Source organism: Desmodus rotundus, chromosome 10 (genome assembly GCF_022682495.2).
Source record: "Desmodus rotundus isolate HL8 chromosome 10, HLdesRot8A.1, whole genome shotgun sequence".
Taxonomy (NCBI): Eukaryota; Metazoa; Chordata; class Mammalia; order Chiroptera; family Phyllostomidae; genus Desmodus; species Desmodus rotundus.
This window is the reverse complement of record NC_071396.1, coordinates 91,799,121-91,818,645: the sequence shown is the minus strand read 5'-3', so window position 1 is coordinate 91,818,645 and position 19,525 is coordinate 91,799,121.

Sequence of the window (19,525 nt, the reverse complement as noted above, 5' to 3'; positions counted from 1 at the left end):
TTGCATAGAGTAAATTCAGTTAATATTTAAGTCTGAGCCACCATAACTGTCAGATTGGAAGCAAATTTAATTGATAATTTATGGGAAAACATCCTGAAAACCACCATTGTTCAGGAATAGTAGAAGAAAAAAGTTACTCCAAAATTATAAAAGGATTTTTTGTCATTCTGATGTACTTCCTTATATATGAGAAGCCATATATCAAATTTTTTAAAACTAGTTTTGGAGTGAACTAGATTTTTTTGTTTGTTTTCTGAGAACTGAATTTGCACTCCCAATATCAAACATTAAGCTAATAGTGGATGGTTTCATATTCCTTATAGGATATCACCTGAGGTCAAGGAAAGATAATTTAAAAGCAACTAGGATATAAATTTGAATTGAAAATTTACTGTGGATAATTTGAAATCCTAACATTGAACTTATATAGCACACATGAAATATGACCCAATGAAATGCCAAAGTTCGTGTAAGCACAAGATTTGCAGTGTAAGAAATTATGGAATGACCTACCCAGGTGGCCCATGCAAGGTCATGCAGAGAGCAAATGGGAAATCACAGCAAGCAAAGAGATGGTCAGGCCAGCACTTCAAATGTCCACATGGCTCAGGCAGAGAAGGCAGGAGCACACGGAGCGTATTGCCTCAGGCTCTGCTACATCAGAGGTCACTTATTCAGTGGAAAACCCTAAAGACACATGGCCTTTGGATGGGAAGGAGGTCTAGTTCTCTCTCCAGTTTGTGCCCCTGACTCAGGTTGCAGGTGATACTGATGATGCTAGTGACACAGCTGCTGTATTAGCTCTCATACCAACAACCGCCATCTTAATGTTCTAGGGTCCGTGTGTCCCCCCAACATCTGATTCTATTGTGATATCATCTAATCATGTAACAACTCTGGTCAATTCAATTTGACCTTGGACACCCCTGCCCTACAAAATTCTGACATGCTTTGCTCCTTTATTTTCTCCAGATATATACTCAGTAGCCCTTCAACAGAAATGCTATGTTTGAACCCCATTCCCCTGACCCACCTCCACCTTCATTCTCCTTTTCTTCATAGGGTTTATTCCCTCCTGAAAAAGTACATATTTATTTCTCGATGATCTGTCTGCAACCACTACAGTGTAGGCCTTGTTACAGCAATGGCCTGGTTTCTTTTGTCCCAGGCCTTAGAACAGCGCCTTTTGTTTGTATATCTGTTCATCTTTTTTATTTATACAATTGCAGTTGTTCCTGCTTTTTCTCCCCTTTCCCACCTCCATCCAGCCCCACCCTTTCTTCTCCCTAAATCAATCCCCATATTGTTGTCCTTGTCCATGGGTCATGCATAAATGTTCTTTGGCTAATCCCTTCACCATCTTTCATCCAGTCCCCATCTCCCCTCTGAACACTCTGAGCAGTTTGTTCTATGTATCCATGCCTCTGTTTCTATTCTGTTCAGTACTTTATTATCCTAGAACAGTGTCTTATACATGCTGACTATTTAGTCAACATTTGTTAAGTAGATGTGTGAATGAAAAATGTTCAAAGCAAACCTCTGAAGTTGTGCTCAGTATTTACAGGTTGTGCCTCTTTAGTCAAAACCCCCTCCTTTTTGTGGCAGTCCTGGAATCCTCAGAATAAAAAGGAAACAAATCTATAGCGAGGATTTCCTAGAATTCTCTGGGAAATGATTTGGATTTTCTGCTGTCCAATAGTGCATGAGAAGAGCCAGTCACCTCATTGTTTCCTTGATATGCTACCCTGTTTCCAAATTCTGTATTTAACAATTTAATAGTTGGGCATTTTTGGAGCCTATGTCCCTAATCAGTTACCATTAAGGAGTTTGGCAAAAGGATGTAAAGTAGCTGAAAAACAAAATTTAGACTCTTTAATTTTCACTTTTATCCAAATTCTTAATTTAAGGAAACTCAATGAGAGAGAAAAATAATTTCAAGAAAACTGTAAGATTCAGAACCTTCTCTTCTGAATCTTAAGCATAAAATACTTTCAGAAATTGTGCCTGACCTTTGGAACATGACTGTCATCTAATTTAAATTGACAACTCTCCCTTTGCAATGAAGGTGAAAAGGCTAAATCCGTCATCTGTGTCCTAGAAGCAAAGTGGGAACACAATGGAATCCAACCAGGGAACAGGAGCCTTCTCCTTTTGTTAGGCTGTGATTTGAAATAACTTCCAGGAGATGCACATGTTACCCATATCGTGATGTATGCTACATAGGCTTACCAATCACCAGACAGGGTTGAGGTCTGCAAGCTTCAAGATGGCTGAATGCAGAGGGCACCCCTTTCCCATGAAAGATGGCCATGCCCCCCCTGCAGCATCCTTTAATCCTGAAACTCCCAAGAGTGACAGCAAACACAAGGCTGTCCTACAAAATGTCAAGCTTTAATCAGAATATCAGGGATAGAATTTTTAGGGCTTACAGATATCACAGCGTCTAATTAACTCAACATCTTCCTTTAAGAGATAACAGGACTTTGGTCATGTGCCTGGTAAATATCAGTGTCACCAGCAGAACCTGCTGACATTATACAGCACTTCCCAGAGCTGGGTTTTCTAGTTTTCTAGTACCTCACATTTCAGAGTGCCTCAATAACTTATTGCCTCTTGGCATTATCATGGAAAAAGAACTTGTCTTGTTGGGTGGTTTTGTTTGATGTAGAGGCAGAGGTTCAGAAATGGATGCATTAGTGAGACTCTGAAGTCAGATCCCCTGGACAGATACAGAGCAGCATAAGGGTGCTTTTTTCTTTGTGAAATGGAGGATAGAAAATAAGAACTCGAGAAAATAGTGCAGAAAAGACAGGAGAGGAAGTATCAGCTTTCACTCACTAGTTGTGTAAAAATTCATTTTGTTCGACCTATGTTTCCTCATCTCCAAGAAGGGATGACAACTAATATCACTCTCCCACTCATAATTAGCAGTGTCCCTCAAATGCTTCTGGTTCCAGCACTCTCCGTTGCTGTCCCATCCCTCAATCCCCAGCCCAGCACAATCTTCCATTTCCAAGAGCTCCCAGGGAGCGTCACCCTTATGCACACAAGTGCACTGGTTTTTAACACTGGCCATTTCCCTTCACTCAGCAGGTAGCGTCCCTCCCTGTGGTGATGCTCTAGAAGCTTAAAGGACTCCAGGGATGTTTCCACAGTCACAGTGAGCTTTCTCCCACCAAGGCCCCAGCACTGTGGGTAGTGATCACATTGCAGACACACAAAAAAGAAAAATTCGTCCTGTCTGCAGCTGCTCTCCTGGGCCCAGCCCACCAGCAGAGTCAGCGCAGGCAGTGTGGTGATTTCCCCAATCCCAACTTCACACTGCAATCCCCTCTTCTGTGGAAATGAGGAGAACTCCCCACCCCCTAACCTTGAGTCAAATTATGAGTGTAGAGATTCTCCCTCTCCTTCGCCAAACTGAGATAGTCTTTTTCAGAGTCCTTGAGTTTTTGCTCTGCCAGTGAGCTGTGGACATAATGTGCCTGTGCTGTTTCTCAGGGATAAGCCCAAATTGCTGCAGTGGAAAACAAGCTGAATGAAATCTTCTCGGTGGTACTAACAGCCTTCCTGCACCACCACCCCAATTGACAAGCTACCTTTGGCTTAAGTTTATACGCCCATATTTTTTCTCCCTTTGGTTGAATGGTCTCCTTTATGATTCCATGGTATCATGCAAAAATTACACTAGCAGGAAGACACCCTCCTTCATGTTTTGCAAACATCCCTGAATCCCAGAGTGAGTGGAGCCCAGCTTTGTGCTAAGCGGACTCCTCTTCCACAGCATATAGATGGATCACATGACCTCTCTTGTTCTTCCAGCCCTAAAATGATGGCCTCGAGTTAAATATTTGGCAGAATTATTATGGTGACATCATAAGTCATCAAAATTGCTACCACTTTGAAGTGAAACGAGTTCTCTGAGATTTTGAAATTGCTCGGTTACCTAGGTCTAAACAGTCTGATCTTCCAGAGCCCCAGGGGTGTTGAAAAAAGCCTAATTTGGGTAGAGACAGGGTATGTTGGAGTTAACAGGTATACTGAAAGAGCAATGGGAATTTATTTCAAATCAAGGAAAATGTTAGGCACAGAATTGTACCTGACGGGATTACATGATCAATAAACATTGTTGTTGCCCTCAAGGCCTCCGCAGACACACAAGAAATAGACACATGTACATTCTTAAAGTACAGGAAAGAATGTGCTCCATGTTGTAATATTGATATAAAGTAAAATGGGGTTACAGGGAATGGAGAAAATAATTACAACAAAAAGACCTGATATTGCAGAAGTAACTTTATACTAAGTTAAAAGTTTGATATTCATTGGCATTTATATAAGAAAATATGGATGAAACAAAAGAAAGCGTATGACTTGTTAAAAATTATCCAGCCAGGTTTTGTGACTGGGGGATAATTCGCATGGGAAAGAGTTAACTACAGGCATTGTCTAGGTTTTGGAAGGTTATTTACGATCTGTTAAGGCATTCGAAAATTCTTTATATTGAGTAAATTGAAAGTTGTTTATGATTGCTTTCCTACCCTTTTGGGTTTTCATCTTTAACCAAAAAATAAAAGAAACAGATATAGAGTTTCAAATACTTAGTGGTTTTATTTTATTTTTTATTTCTTCCTAATAAAACTTAATCTCACAGGACCTCTGAAAAATGATCTTTCTCTTTGCATACATATCTCTAATTCTAGGTGGGTAGGAACAAAAGTTGAAACTGAAAATTAAATTCCATATCATATATCTTTTTCCAGGGTTGTTTATAAATCTGGAGGGGTTCAGTGACAGTCTATCCTGATGAATGGTCTTTTAAATCACAGAACTTCCCTCCTTCCATTCTCTCCTGGCCAAAGTAGACATCTGGGTCCTTTGTTTTCTGTCTGCATCCGGTATATTGTTGTGGCAGGGGAGGGGGAGGGCTACAGCATATGTTAATCAAATGAGCATGTACTGGTAGTTTAGCATGTCTGAGAGTTCTAAAGAACATGACTTATGTCTTTCATAGCATCTTATAAGATCTAGTGTGCTCATGAAGGTACAAAATTCCCAGATGATAATTATCATCATGATTGCTGATGTTATCAATAACAATATTAAGAATTAACTTGAGGAACCACCTGCCTCATTCCTTTTTCTTCAGACTCCAGTGTGTTGGTGCACTCTTTCCCTGGCTCTGCAGGCATTGAAACCCAAGACCTTGGTTCCCAGTGCAGGAACATCCTCCCCTCTCCCTTATGAAAACAGAGACAAATCAAGGTCTTTTATGACCGGGCTGTGTTTTGGCGTGGCAAAAATAAGCATCAATGTGTTCGTGGAGTAATCTAGACTTTCCATTGTTTTGGCTGATCTGTACTATCTTCCTAGGATCAGGAGGGAGGGCGTTAAAACCAGACTGTTTTCACAAGTCCTTTGGAAGACAAGTCCTTCACAAGTCTGGCAGTGATGGTTGTTGGTACCAGGACTCCCTGTTGTTGTTGTTGCTGCTGTTTAGAGTATTTATTTATTTGTTTATTTTTAACTTTTTTATTGTTTACACTATTACAGCTGTCCTCATTTTTCCCCACCCAGCCTCGCCCCCACCTTTCCTCAGGACATCAGCAAACTTATGTCTGTGTCTATGGGTTGTGGATATACATTCCTTGGCTAATCCCTTCACTCTTTTTCATCCTGTCCTCCCTCCCGTCTAACAGCTGTCAGTCTGTTTCATGTGTTCATGCCTCTCTTTCTATTTTGTTCATTAGTTTATTTTGTTCATTAGATTCCACATATAAGTGAGATCGCATGGTATTAGTCTTTCACTAACTGGCTTACTTTACTTAGCATAATAATCTCCAGGTCCATCCATACTGTCACAAAAAAATAAAAATAAAAAAGGTAAGTGTTCCTTCTTTTTTACTGCTGCACAGTATTCCAGTGTATAAATATACTACAGCTTTTTTTTTTTTTATCCACTCATCTACTGACGGGCACTTGGGCTATTTCCAGATCTTGGCCATTGTAAATAATGCTGATATGAATATAAGGGTGCATATATTCTTTCAAATTGGTGTTTTCGGATTCTTAGGATATAATCCCAGAAGTGGGATTGCTGGTCAAAAGGCAGTTCCATTTTTAATTTTTTGAGGTATCTCCACACTGCTTTCCACAGCGGCTGCACCAGTCTGCATTCCCACCCATAGTGCGAAAGGTTTTCCTTTTCTCCACATCCTCGCCAGCACTCGCTGTTTGTTGACTTATTGTTGGTAGCCATCCTGGCAGGTGTGGGGAGGAGTTACCTCATCGTGGTTTTAGTTTGCGTCTCTTTGATAACTAGTGATGTTGAGCATTTTTTCATATGTCTATGGATCATCTGTATATCCTCTTTGGTGAAGTGTCTATTTGGGTCCTTCGCCCATTTTTAAATTGCATTACTTGCCTTCTTGCTGTTGAGTTGTATATGTTCTTTATGTATTTTGGAAATTACACCTTTATCAGATGTATCATTGGCAAATATGTTCTGCAATACAGTGGGTTCCCTTTTCATTTTGTTGATGGTTTCTTTAGTTGTGCTGAAGCTTTTTAATTTGATGTTGTCCCATTTATTTATGTTCCCTTTGTTTCCCTTGCCCAGAACATATATTGGCAAAAATATTGCTACACAAGATGTCTGAAATTTTACTGCCAGGATTCCTTTTGAATGGGAAGACATTTGTATGGAGCACTGCCTCTTTCTCATGCTACATCAGCAGTCCCAGGAGTCAGTTTCCCAGGCACATGGATAACTCATATCAGCAATAGAGTAACTCCTAGTGGCAGGACCCTTCCCAAGTTCTGAGCTCATTTCTCCTTCACCACCATGGAAAGATTATATTTCCCTTACACATCTGAAGAAAGCTGAGGGCATATGATTTATTTGGACCATTTTAATGTGCTCAAAAAGTATGTTGTCATTTTATGTGAAATTTTGAAGGATCAGGAATGCTTTGCTAGATTCCCCTCTTCCTCTGCCCTGGGTGGTACTTGGTGGTGTTTCAGATGAAGTTGTTGCCCTCTTATCCTGGCTCCCATGCTGTGGAGTTGAGCTCACAACTAGACTAATCCACTGTTGTTAAAGACACCGAGCTTTAGGAGTTGTTTGTTACTGCAATTCTTCTCTGCGTCTCAAAGAATGCTCATCTAAGAAGTGCATGACTGTCTCCTGGTCAAACTATTTCTAAGCAGAGTACGTTAATGTCTTACTATCAGATCTGTGATTTTCCTACTCTGCTTTTCTTTCAGACTTAAGTTCTAACATTTTCTTAGCGACTCTGTTCATCTAGCCTGCTCTTTTGAAACCATTACATCTCCAGTCTTATCAAGGTGGCCACCATCATCTCTTTGAAGAATTGCCTTTCTTTACCTGTACTAAATGTGTTCTCTTCAAACCTACTTTTATATGCTATGGATTTTTTGAACAATATCTCATTCTAACATAAGTGGAATATCCAAATACCATTTTAAAACTATAAATTTAGGACAATTTCCTTGTGCAAAATAGTGAAGAAAGGAAAACCTGGGAATTCTGGAATTGTGAGCTGAAAGTACAGCTGGCAATAGAGCTCAGGTAGTCTCCTGCTAAGCGTACTTATTTTTAGATCTGATGACATGCTATTCAAATTATCCACACTCCATTGAAATTTATTCCAGAGAATTAAAAATATGCATAATTCTCTAAGAATACTAAAGAATCTAGAAAAATAAGTCAATCATTTCACTGTAGTGAGAGAAGAAATTTACATTGCATTTCTTGAAGCATTTGATTTCTGGAAATATTTGTTGATAAGATGCTGTTTCTAGGTATTTTAGAACAGATTTTTAATATTATTAATACTCAGTGTCACATTTTGTCATCAACATCACAACTTGCAATTTATTCTGGGGAGTTCATCTTGCTATGATGACAACCCAATTATCATGTGTAAGCATCTTTCCTATGATAAAAGTTTTTCTTTTCTTTTACTTCAGATAACGGCCCCTAATTATTTAGTTATGATCATTACTGACCAAGAGGCAGCTGGACACAGCTGGAAAATGTACAGCCTTTACCCACAGTAGGATCGTGGTTTGAACCCATCTTTCTCAACGATTGGCTCTGGGACTTGGAGCAAGTTATTTTGGAACTTGATTTCCCCGTCTGGAAAATGATACAATGAATATGTACCTCACTAGCCTTCATGAGAATAAAAACACATAAAATGTTTGACACCTCATAGATGCTCAGTGATGGGGAGCAATTAAGATTGCAGTCTAAGATTTAAACCTGCCCTCTGCTGTACTGCAATCAGCAGGATGGCTGGATAATGCTGGCTCCGTTTGGGGAACTTTCACACTTGTCAGCTGCCCTTTCATTTTTTCTCATATAGCAAGAGTGTTTAACACCAAGGTCAAGAGTAGAAAACACCAGGCAGAAGGCATGGTTTCCTCCCATAGTTCTGCTTTTACATGGACTTACATATTTGGATCAGCAATATGTAACAAGTCTCTGTGTCTTATCTCTTCCCTCCAGTGTGTTTTTTTCCTGCTTATATTCTGGATATAAGCCCCTTCCAAAGTTCGTAGACTACATCTTTACCACACCTTCATTATGTTTGACCCCTTTTGACTCAGCATCAGCACTCTTACTCACACCCTGTATCTTACTGTTTCTGCTGCTTTGGTCCTTCTCAGATACCAGCATGGGATCTCCCGAGTCACATTTAATTTTTCCAGTTTGCATAGAAACTGTAAGCTCTTACCTGGTTTTCACCTACTGAAGTCATATTAGCTTCTTTTTTTTACTAACTCTTCCAGAAATCCTTGCACACTATATCTGAGACACAGAGCCATGTCTGATCCATGGTGTGTTTTCTTACTTATGGCTAGCAATAGGTTAATGCTGATGCTGGGATCCAGTTACAAAATATTTAGTCCAAATACAAACTATAGACTAGAAGTCATATATGTGCTTATAATCCAACTGCAGATTATAAGCGCAAAGAATGTAAACACAAGAAATGGCCCAAGTGAGTTAAATCATGAACTCATTTCCTTGTACCTTATATGTTCAAAGACCAATGCTATAAACACCCCCACTTCTCAAGCGTTTAGATTATTCAACGTAACTTAGGTTCTGTTTCCATCTGGGAACTGATCTAAATGGGATATAGAGGACTGCAAGCTGAGCATTTCTGCCAACTTTTCAATCAGAGAAGCCCAGGGAATATTTGTGGGGAGGCTGAGCTTGTCTCACTCAGCAACCTCAGGCTGCAGATCACTTGAATAAGCAATTTTTCCAAGGTTGAGATCCTGACCCTAGAGGGCTCATCAATATCCATAATGTCAAAAGAGACTACCATTGTGGTATGCCTCGCATACAGACACTGGGTCTCGTTTCTATTGAGACCTCGGAGAAAATTCTCTGGCTTTGTTACATTTCATTCATTGATTGCTTCTCTTCCAGTCAAATCCTGCCTCTGAATTGATGTGATTTAAACCTGTTAGGTACATTTCCATGTAAGAAGAGATTATGTTTAATTGATATCAAATATGTGCGGATATATGTAAAAATGAAAATGCCTACTTCATGGAGGTTTGAGAAATGGATGACTACTGCATTCACTATTTCTCTCCCATTACCGAGACTCGTGGGGGCTCCATGGAGAGTGTGGAGCTGCAGTGTTCATGAGGGTCCCACTGGGGTGTGTGTGTGTGTGTGTGTGTGTGTGGTGGGGTGGGGTGATCAATAAACATTTGGGAAGTACATGCGTGTGATTCACTAGATTGTAAGAGAAGTGAAGAGAGAGAGAAGGGAGAGTCATCCCAATGAGCATGTGTCCTGTATTGGAGGGGCCCCGATGTGCATGTTTCATAGTGTGATTAGAATGTACCCAAGTCTAGAAATGAGTCTTTGATTTCAAAGGTTGGAATTCCCTAAGTGTGGGACTTTCTACTAAGCATTTATCTTTTTTGAGCTTCAGTTTTCTTATTTGTAAGATAGGATAATAATATCTTACTTTTCCAGCCTAATGAGAAATTCATGGGAGTGAGTTTTCAAGTCATTGTTCGGGATGACAGTTAGGAAAATACTTCTGTAAAATTAGAAATTATCCCTGATATTTCCTTTTGCAGATAAATGGACCACACAGGCAATGGCATTTACTCATGCATTATATATTTGATTTGATTGGGTTCAATTCCCATCCATTTGTGGAGCAATAACGAGATGTTTAGTCCTGAGCTTTTTGTAGCACACATTTCCTACCTGAACCAGAGGGGAAGCTAAGATATATGAAATTAGGTAGAATGTAGCATACAAGGTTAAAAGACTATAGAGGGATGCAATAAATAAATAAATAAATAAATAAATGCACATCGAACAATGAACCATTATTTCCATCTGATACTGTAAAATACCAGAGCAGATAAAGCTGAAGGCAGTGTTGAATTACTGGAGGAATTCTGAAGACTGAGATATGGGAGAGAGAAGTGAGATACATTCTGGGAAAGGTGCATTAGAGTTAGATTATTAACAGTCTTGAATTCAAGGATAAGAACCATGGACATCGTTCTGTAGACAGTGGAAATATTTAAGAGTGTGAGCAGGGAGCTGATAGAGTCTAAGTGGTGCTAAAGAAAAAAATATCAATAGTCTATAGGAAATACAGATAAATAACTAGGATGCAGACAATCAGGTAGGTTTTCTCTACTTATTGTTATAGTCGATAGTCAAAACAATGCAACATTATACAATGTGAGAAAGAGTCTGCAGGTAGAGAGCTTGGCTTTGTGTCTGTAATAATATATTACTTTTCATTACTACCTGCTACCTATCTCTTACTTGTGTAGAAGATTTTTTATTGTTTTATTCTTGTTGGTATCCTGCCCAGCAGTCTCCACTACTGTCCGTCCTTTCTCAAATCAGCTCATCCCTATAACGCCAGATCAAGACTCACTATTCCTACCACTGGTTCTTCCAGGTCTTATTATTCTTCCACTTTCTTGAATTCATTCTAAAGTTATAAATCTAAATCACATAAATAAATAATCTAGTTATATTCTTATGTTGCATGGTTAACTCATTTATTTTGGATTCATCTTGAATCTCTGGTTATATCCCACAGTTTTGTACGTGTTGTTCTGTAATTTACACTTTTTCTGTGTGTTGAGCGTGTGGTAGATACTCAGGAAACAAGTGCAGAGGAGTCACTTGATTGAATTATGGCAATCCTTTTACTGTAACAGCATCTGTTCTCATTCCTCAGCACTTGGAAATCAGCCAATCTGCCCAGGGAGAATTTGCAAGTTGGGTGGAGACATGCGATGTTGAAGTCTCCACTTTTACAGCAGAAAGAAACAAAAGAGGGTCCAGAAACGAAGTGCAAATCAGGGAAAATACTTTCACATGGTTTCCCTGCTAATTGATGACAACATCATTCCGCAGAATTAGATTTCAGACGCTGGAGAAAATGGATCAGTGGATGTGCGCGTAACCACCAGATTCTTACGTTTCAGACACGCAGGCGTAAGGATACTTCTCAGGGGCAGAGAAAAGAAAACCATTGTTACTTCTCAAATTTTGGAAGGAACTCATATGGAGGGTGAGATTAATCAGTCTCTAGCCCACAATAATACAAAGACCTAAACAGACATTCATTCGGGTGTATGCCTGCTCCCACCTGTGCCTGATTCACAGCTGGGAGAATTAAACTGAGTTTAAAGGCCATCTCACACTTTATGAAGTATAGAGAAAGAAGAGTTGGAAAACTTCACAGTGAAGCCAGTGAAGACTAAATTCCCCAGGTAATTAATATAAAAATACACACTATAAAAATTTGCATCGATGAGGAAATTAAAGTTTAGAGAGATGAAGTGACTCATCTATAATCACTTTTTAAAATGTTACAGAAATTAAAAATACCAAATATGTTGAATACGTGAAATGATAGCTTCTCTCTACTTTATTTTGTGCCAATTTTATATGGCCTCATCACTCCAAGATTTAATACATTTTTAAGTATTCTGAGCCTGTAAGTGGTTCTAAGAAAATAATTGATGGGCATATATAGATGTAGCAAGTATCAAATCTAATTTTGTCACAACTTTTTCCATAAAAGCTAGAAAACACATGGCTTCTCCATCACAGAGTTTGAGATTATGACTTTAAATTCCCTCAATTCTTTCTTGCATTGATATGGTGGGGTGAATGTATGTAAGTGAACGGGTGCCTAATAGGATTCTATAGTAAAGGCTGCAGAAGCTTGTTCAAGTTCCTCCAATTTAGTTTAAAGTCTATATTCATTTAGAATGTATTAGTTTTCTGAATAAATGGAACAAATTGAATACCTGAATTTAGTGATAATACTCATGCTCCAGATCATTCAAGACACAAAATTTGACCAGGTCAACATGGGGCTATTGATATCAGTCTTTTTCTCCAAAGAAGTGGATATATATTCTGAGAAAATGACAATGAAACTAGAAAAGACAGACAAGTAGAAGTAATTGAGTTGGAATTTTAAAAAAGCATTTGATCGAGTATCATATAAAAGAGTAATAGGTAAGTCTGACAGGTACACGGCTTTGATAAAATAGTGAATTGGGTAAAAAATTGCCTGGGATACGGAGGCCAGACTGTGATGCTAAATAGCCCTCCTAATGGAAACAGCAAAAGTTCCATCAATAAGGTCATTTACAATTGAGTTGGTCAAAGTACTAGAACATATTTTCTGATAACTACCCTGGAAGAGATAGGGTAGATATTCTAATGGGTTTTTCTTTTCTTTACTTAGGACTCCAAGTGGCTAAGAATCGAGTAGAAGTTGAGAAGGAGAATATTAAAGAGGAAAGTTCTGAGTACAGGCCTGTTCACGTGAGACACTGTGAGAGTAAGAGAAAGGTATTGCTGACTTCTTTCCCTCGGGGCAGGGAATGACATCGTATTACCTGCTTTAACCCTAAGGAGAACAGGACAATTCACTAACTCAGATTTCAGGAAATAAACTAGTAAGTAAGTAGGTAACTAATAAATAAGAATTGTCTTCTTGCAAGTTTGTCTCAATTAAATACATATAACCAGCTTAAGCTCACAATCTGTGATCTAGTTTTCAACAAGAACCGATTTCTTATTGGTTTTTGCATTCTCAGCCCCTGGCACAGTGTCAGAAATAGACATTAAACATTCCCTTTGAATTAATGAATTGATTAGTTAAATAATGGATATAATACACTCCTGAAACTATTGGGGTATAAAACAATAGATGTAATAAAAATAAGACAATACACACATATATGGCAATAATGCTATTTACATTACATTAAAAGCTGAAAGTATAAATTAGAATGGGACTCGAAGGGGAGAAATTAGTAGCCAGCCAGAGAATTTGGGGTCTTTATGAAGGGCTATGTTCCTGAGAGACAGAATGTTGATAGCTTGGAATACAGAAAATATTTGTGAAAACACAGACAGATGAGAGCAAAGAAGGAGAGGATGTGATGGACATTAGTAAGTGGCTGAATTTTATTGGGTGATAGGTATGTTTCAATAAATGAGAGGAGATAAGCTGACAGAAAAACTCTGAAGTACAGTGAATAAGAAGAACATATAACAGTAAAACTGTCAGTAGCAAAGTGGCATGGAATGAGGAAACCGCATTTGTGAAATGAAGAGAAATTCCAACATGATAGAGGTGTTTATATCTCTCTCATTTTCCAATATAGTACTATGAGAATTTTTAAATACAAATGAGAATTAAAAGAATAATAAAATGAGTGACCATATGCCCACCAGGTAGAAATAATAACCATTTGTATTTTGCCAACTATGTCCTATATTTATCTACATTTTGATCTATCTAATCTAGCTGTAAGTCAGATGTAAGCATTGTGATAATTAACATCTACATACTTCAGCGTGCACCTCATAAAAATAAGGATATGCATAACTGTAAAACAATCATTATATCTAAAAATAGCAATAATTCACTAACACCATCTAATAATCAATCATATTAGGTTTTTTGCTTGTTTTGTTTTTATAAACTAGAATACAATTACAGTTCATCCATGTGTTTGATATTTAGACCTTTTCAGTCTCTTAATGTAGAATAGATTTCCAGCAACATTTTTTTTCAAAATTGACTTTCTGAGGAAACAAGGGCTATTGTCTTTCAGAATGTCCTATCATTCTTGATTTGCATGCTTCTTTCCTCTAAGTATTCTTCCCCTTATTTCTTTACATTCTTGTATTTACCGTAAAATAAAAATTAGGTCAAAAGTTTGGTTACATTCGATTGAATGTTTTTAGCATGAATACATCAGAAAGACACCCTGTGTTTTTGGATTGCATCCTATCATAAGGCATATAACGCATCAGTTTTCCCTCCTGTTAGTGACTCTGAATTTGCTCACTTGGTTAAGGTGAGTGCTATGTCCAAAAAAGTATGTGTTTTGTTTTTGATTAGTTATTCTCTTATGGGATAATGCTTTGACACCAAATGAATATTCTATTCTTAATTGTTTATGAGGTCTGTCCAGAAGGTATCCCGTCATGTAATATGAAAAATAGAGACATTTATTGTAGAAGATACAAGGAATATTGTGCATAAGACAATGATGCCTCAGTCCCCTTCAAAGTAGGCACCTTAGGGCCTCACACAGTTCTCCCAATTGTCATCAGCAGTCTCATTGTCATATTTTCCTGAGTCTCACTGATGGTTTGACATCTCTTCCCTTTCCAAGGTGATTTTAGTCTCGGGAAAAGCCAGAAGTCAAAAGTACCAGGGCACCAAACCTGGGCTGTAGTGGGGCTGAATCACCTGGGTGACTTGATATTTTGCCAAGAATTCTGCATGAAACTATGAGTGGCTGTGTTGTGGTGACGAAGCTGCCAATCACCAGTTGCCCGTAGCTGTGGCGTTCTGAATCATCCAAATAGTTTCCACAGAGGGATGTTTGAGCTTAACACAACATTTGATGCAGATTTGTTGTTCTACTCACTCGCTTTATTTTTATTTTTTAAATCATATTTTATTGATTATGCTATTACAGTTGTCTCAATTTTTTCCCTTTGGCCCCCTCCACTGTGCACCCCCCACTTCCTCAGGCAATACCCACACTATTGTCCATGTCCATGGTCATGCCTATAAGTTCTTTGGCTACTCCATTTCCTATACTGTATCTTACTTTCCCCTGGCTATTCTGTAACTATCTATTTGTACTTCTTAATCCCCTCACCTCTTCACCCTGTGCCCCAAACACACCTCGCCCAGTCATTTTAAATGTGACGGCCACACAGCATACATGCTCACTAAATGACATCTACCACCCTAACTAGGACAGTGAGGTCATCATTGTTCACACATGCACATTCCAGTCCACTCTCCTTTGTTATCAAGTTACCTCGATGTCACACAAACTGTTCTCCTTATATTAACAATGGCTGGACTTTTTCCGGACAGACCTCATAGGCAACTCTTAATGGTCTTTTCTTGAATTGATTATTTCATCAGAGATTTTTAAATAATAATTTACAAAATAATCTATTTATACTTCTACATTCAATAGCTAACGTGCTTCTGTATTGAACAGAATTGCTCTCAGCAAGTAAAAAAGAAGAAAAGTCAATATTTGTTTTCTCTTTAAATACCAACATTTTAAGCAATGACTTGATAAAATTTACCAATGATAGTAAATAGGTTACCCTTAAACCCCGCACCCTTTTGTTTGGAGTAATACTACTGTCTTATAATTTTAATATATTATATTGTTACAGTTGATTAATACATGTATTGCTTATTACAATCAATTCTTCAAAATATTGGCAGTGGGACCCTCTTTAAGATGGTTCCTTTTAAAAATACCTTCATTATTTTTTAGCTTTTCCTTGACTTTTAGCATAAGATTACCAGGCTCATTCTTTCCTTTTCCTGCTCTGCACTTAGAGTCATTTCTCCAAGGATTTTTCCCACCGTTTTTTCAGAAACTGACGCTTGGATTCCAGAGATACTCATTGTTGCAAGCTGAGTACTTTTTTTTCTTCTCTTCCTTTCTATTCTCCTTCTCAGTGCCTCTCTAGTATATTTATTGATTCTTTTGAATATTCTTGAATATTTGTCTATATTTGGGCATTTTCCTTTGGACAGTTTCATTGAAGGGGATTGCATATAAAAGTGGTACGGTCATAGCGTATAGAATAAAACACATGTGCACAAGCTAGAAATCACAGATCTGCATCACACCATCAAGTGGGGTGCAGATCTGTGTAAAGGAGCAGCTACATTTAAATGGGCACAATGTGTAAATTAAAATGTATGTAGAATTTAATTGTTCTCTATTCGCTTCACAAAGAATGGTTTGCAGACATTCGTTAAGTTAAGGGAATGCACACCCCTATCCAAAAGTAGTTTTAGGCAATTGTTCAGAGACAGCAGTTTTAATTTTTTTTTTGATGATTTCAGTTAAGGTAAAGACTTACTCTATGCTAATTACCTAATTATCTCATTTAATTCTCTCAAAATAATCCTGAACTTCTCATTAAGGAGTTTTATTAAATGTGTAATAGAAATGCGGCTCAAAAATGTTAAACAACCCGGCTAATGTGCAGAGCTAATAAGAGTGGGAAGCCAGGATTAAATCTTAGCATCTTCCATTTTTTTTAATAGCCCGCTCTCTTTAGTAATACCAAAATTGCTTCCAAGAGAAGAAGACAATTTTAGTTTTCAAACATAAAACTCAGCTCCATTATTTGAGAACATTCAAGTTTCATTCCTCTTTCTCTTGGTTGAATTATATCCAGAGCACTGAGTTAATTATAGGATACCCAGTTTGTACAGAAGAAGAACAACTTGGCTGGTGAAGTCACAAACAAACCATATCCTGGGAGGAAGAAGGAACTACAGGTGTGCAGCTGGAAGAGGAGGAGATTTAACTCCTAAATTATCTCCAGATCTTTGGAAGACGACAGTATTGAAAGGGGATTCGTTTTATCCTGTGAAGTAATCAAACAAAGAGAATAATGGACATTATTTCAATAAAAAATAAACTTTTCTCTTCCGGAAAAGCTCCAGACACGTATTCGTGACTTTATTATGATTTTGTTTTTGTTTCGTTCTGGACAAGCTACCTTTCAATGGAGGTATTCTACTGCCTTCTCACAGGACCAAATGTAAACCATTAGAGAAGATTCCTTTCTGACCAAAGGGTCATTAAGATGTTCTTTTTTTTTTTTTGAATTTTTAATTACTTTATTTTTTATTTTTTTAATTACTTTATTGTTGTTCATTTATAGTTGTCTGCATTTTCTCCCTACCACTCTCCCCCACCCCAGCCAAACCCACCTCCCTCCCTTGCTTCCACCCTTCCCCTTGGTTTTATCCATGTGTCCTTTATAGTAGTTCCTGAAAACCCTTCTTCCCACTGTCCCCTCCCCCCTCCCCTCTGGCTATTGTTAGAGTGTTCTTAATTTCAATGTCTCTGGTTATATTTTGTTTGCTTTTTTCTTTTGTTGATTAGGTTCCAGTTAAAGGTGAGATCATATAGTAATTGTCCCTCACCACCTGGCTTATTTCACTTAGCATAATGCTCTCCAGTTCCATCCATGCTGTCTCAAAGGGTAGGAGCTCCTTTCTCTCTGCTGCACAGAATTCCATTGTGTAAATGTACCATAGTTTTTGGATCCCCTCATTTGCTGATGGGCACTTAGGTTGCTTCCAGCACTTGGCTATTGTAAATTGTGCTGCTATGAACATTGGGGTGCATAGATTCTTTTGGATTGTTGTTTCAGGGCTCTTAGGGTATAATCCCAGCAGTGGAATCTCTGGGTCAAAAGGCAGTTCCATTTTTAGTTTTTCTGAGGAAATTCCATACTGTTTTCCATAGTGGCTGCACCAGTCTGCATTCCCTCCAACAGTGCACTAGGGTTCCCTTTTCTCCTTGTCCTCTCCAACACTTGTTTGTTGAATTGTTTATGATGCCCATTCCGACCAGTGTGAGGCAGTATCTCATTGTGGTTTTACTTTGGATCTCTCTGATGGCTAATGATGCCGAGCATCTTTTCATATGTCTCTGGGCCCTCTGTATGACCTCCTTGGAGAAGTGTCTATGACAAAATTTTAATGTTGGTTATTAGAACTTACTGCTTTTATATAATGGTCTATATCTCATTTGTAAATTTATTTTGTTTATAATGTTCTATGAGAATTATAATAATCTGTATATTTTACTTAGCTTTATTTTCGTATACTGAGAATCCAGGGATAAATTTTCTCCTCTTAACAATGCCCATAAATAGGGCACATATATAATTTATTATCCCACTAGGATACTTCTGAAAGTAAAAGGGAACATAAATGATAATTACTTGGTGAGGACAGGCATAAATCATATCTTTTCCAGGCAAACTGAGATTCATGGTCATTTAACATACATAACTCAAGTTTGGAAATTATTGATTAAACACAACCTTTTGTTTTGAAGATGAAAAACGGGCATCCAAAGTCACATCACTAGTTAGTGGTTGGGTTGACACTTTTCCTTTCCTTTGATGGCCCTGGTTTTATACTGAATGACAAAAAGGTTTTCAGATAACTACAATGCATAACTGTCACCAACTTCCAGCTGGCTACAGAACCGGGAAGGGTTAGAAGAACAGAGAACAAGCACCAGCCCTGATTCTACGCATTTTGCAAGTAAGTACACATACACAGCAAAATACGCTTCTACTCACCAAAATCCTCAACTAATTGATTTCACCACGTTACAGTGTTGGCAACTTATGCCAACGATATAGGTCAGCATGTGTTCGACACCCCATGTACGCCACTTGCACCCACCATTTCTGGGCATGTATTGAACTCAGGTCATTTCAATCCAATCCACTATGGCTCAGCTATTTTCTTCTCTCATTTTTTTTTTTTTTACCAAGATCTATAGTAGATTCACTCAAACAATAATTCAATTATGTTCTTAATGCCAAACTTTTTAATCCAAGAAAGTGAATATGTGCATTTTAAAAAGTATTTCAACAAGTGTGAAAGCAGAGAGAAAATTCAGGGTAATCATTCACAGACCAGGAAATTCAGGTGGCTGGAACACTTTTTCATCTTCAATAGCTTTCCAGGTGATGAAGATTTTATTATAACGCACTTCACATTTGCTAATGTAGTTCTACTGGCAGTCACATATTCTAAAATGGTAGTTTATTCCTCCTCTTTCTTCTCCACGTATGCCATCATTAAACACCATTGATGCAGAGCCACCTGTGTATACAGCCCTCAGCCAGGCATGGCTTGGTTTTCTGAAGTAATTTAGTGAGAGATGACAGCAGGTGAAATTGGAATATTCCCCGAGGATGCTCCTTCTGCATTCAGAGGCATTCCAGATATTTTTGAAGAATTTCAATCTCCAATTTGCATTATTTCTAACTACTTTCCACGTACTTTTCCAAGTTTGCTAGCTGTACTGCAATGTGCACATTAATATTTAAGCCTCTGTCAGAAAGGCTTAAATATATGAATTAACTAAGAGT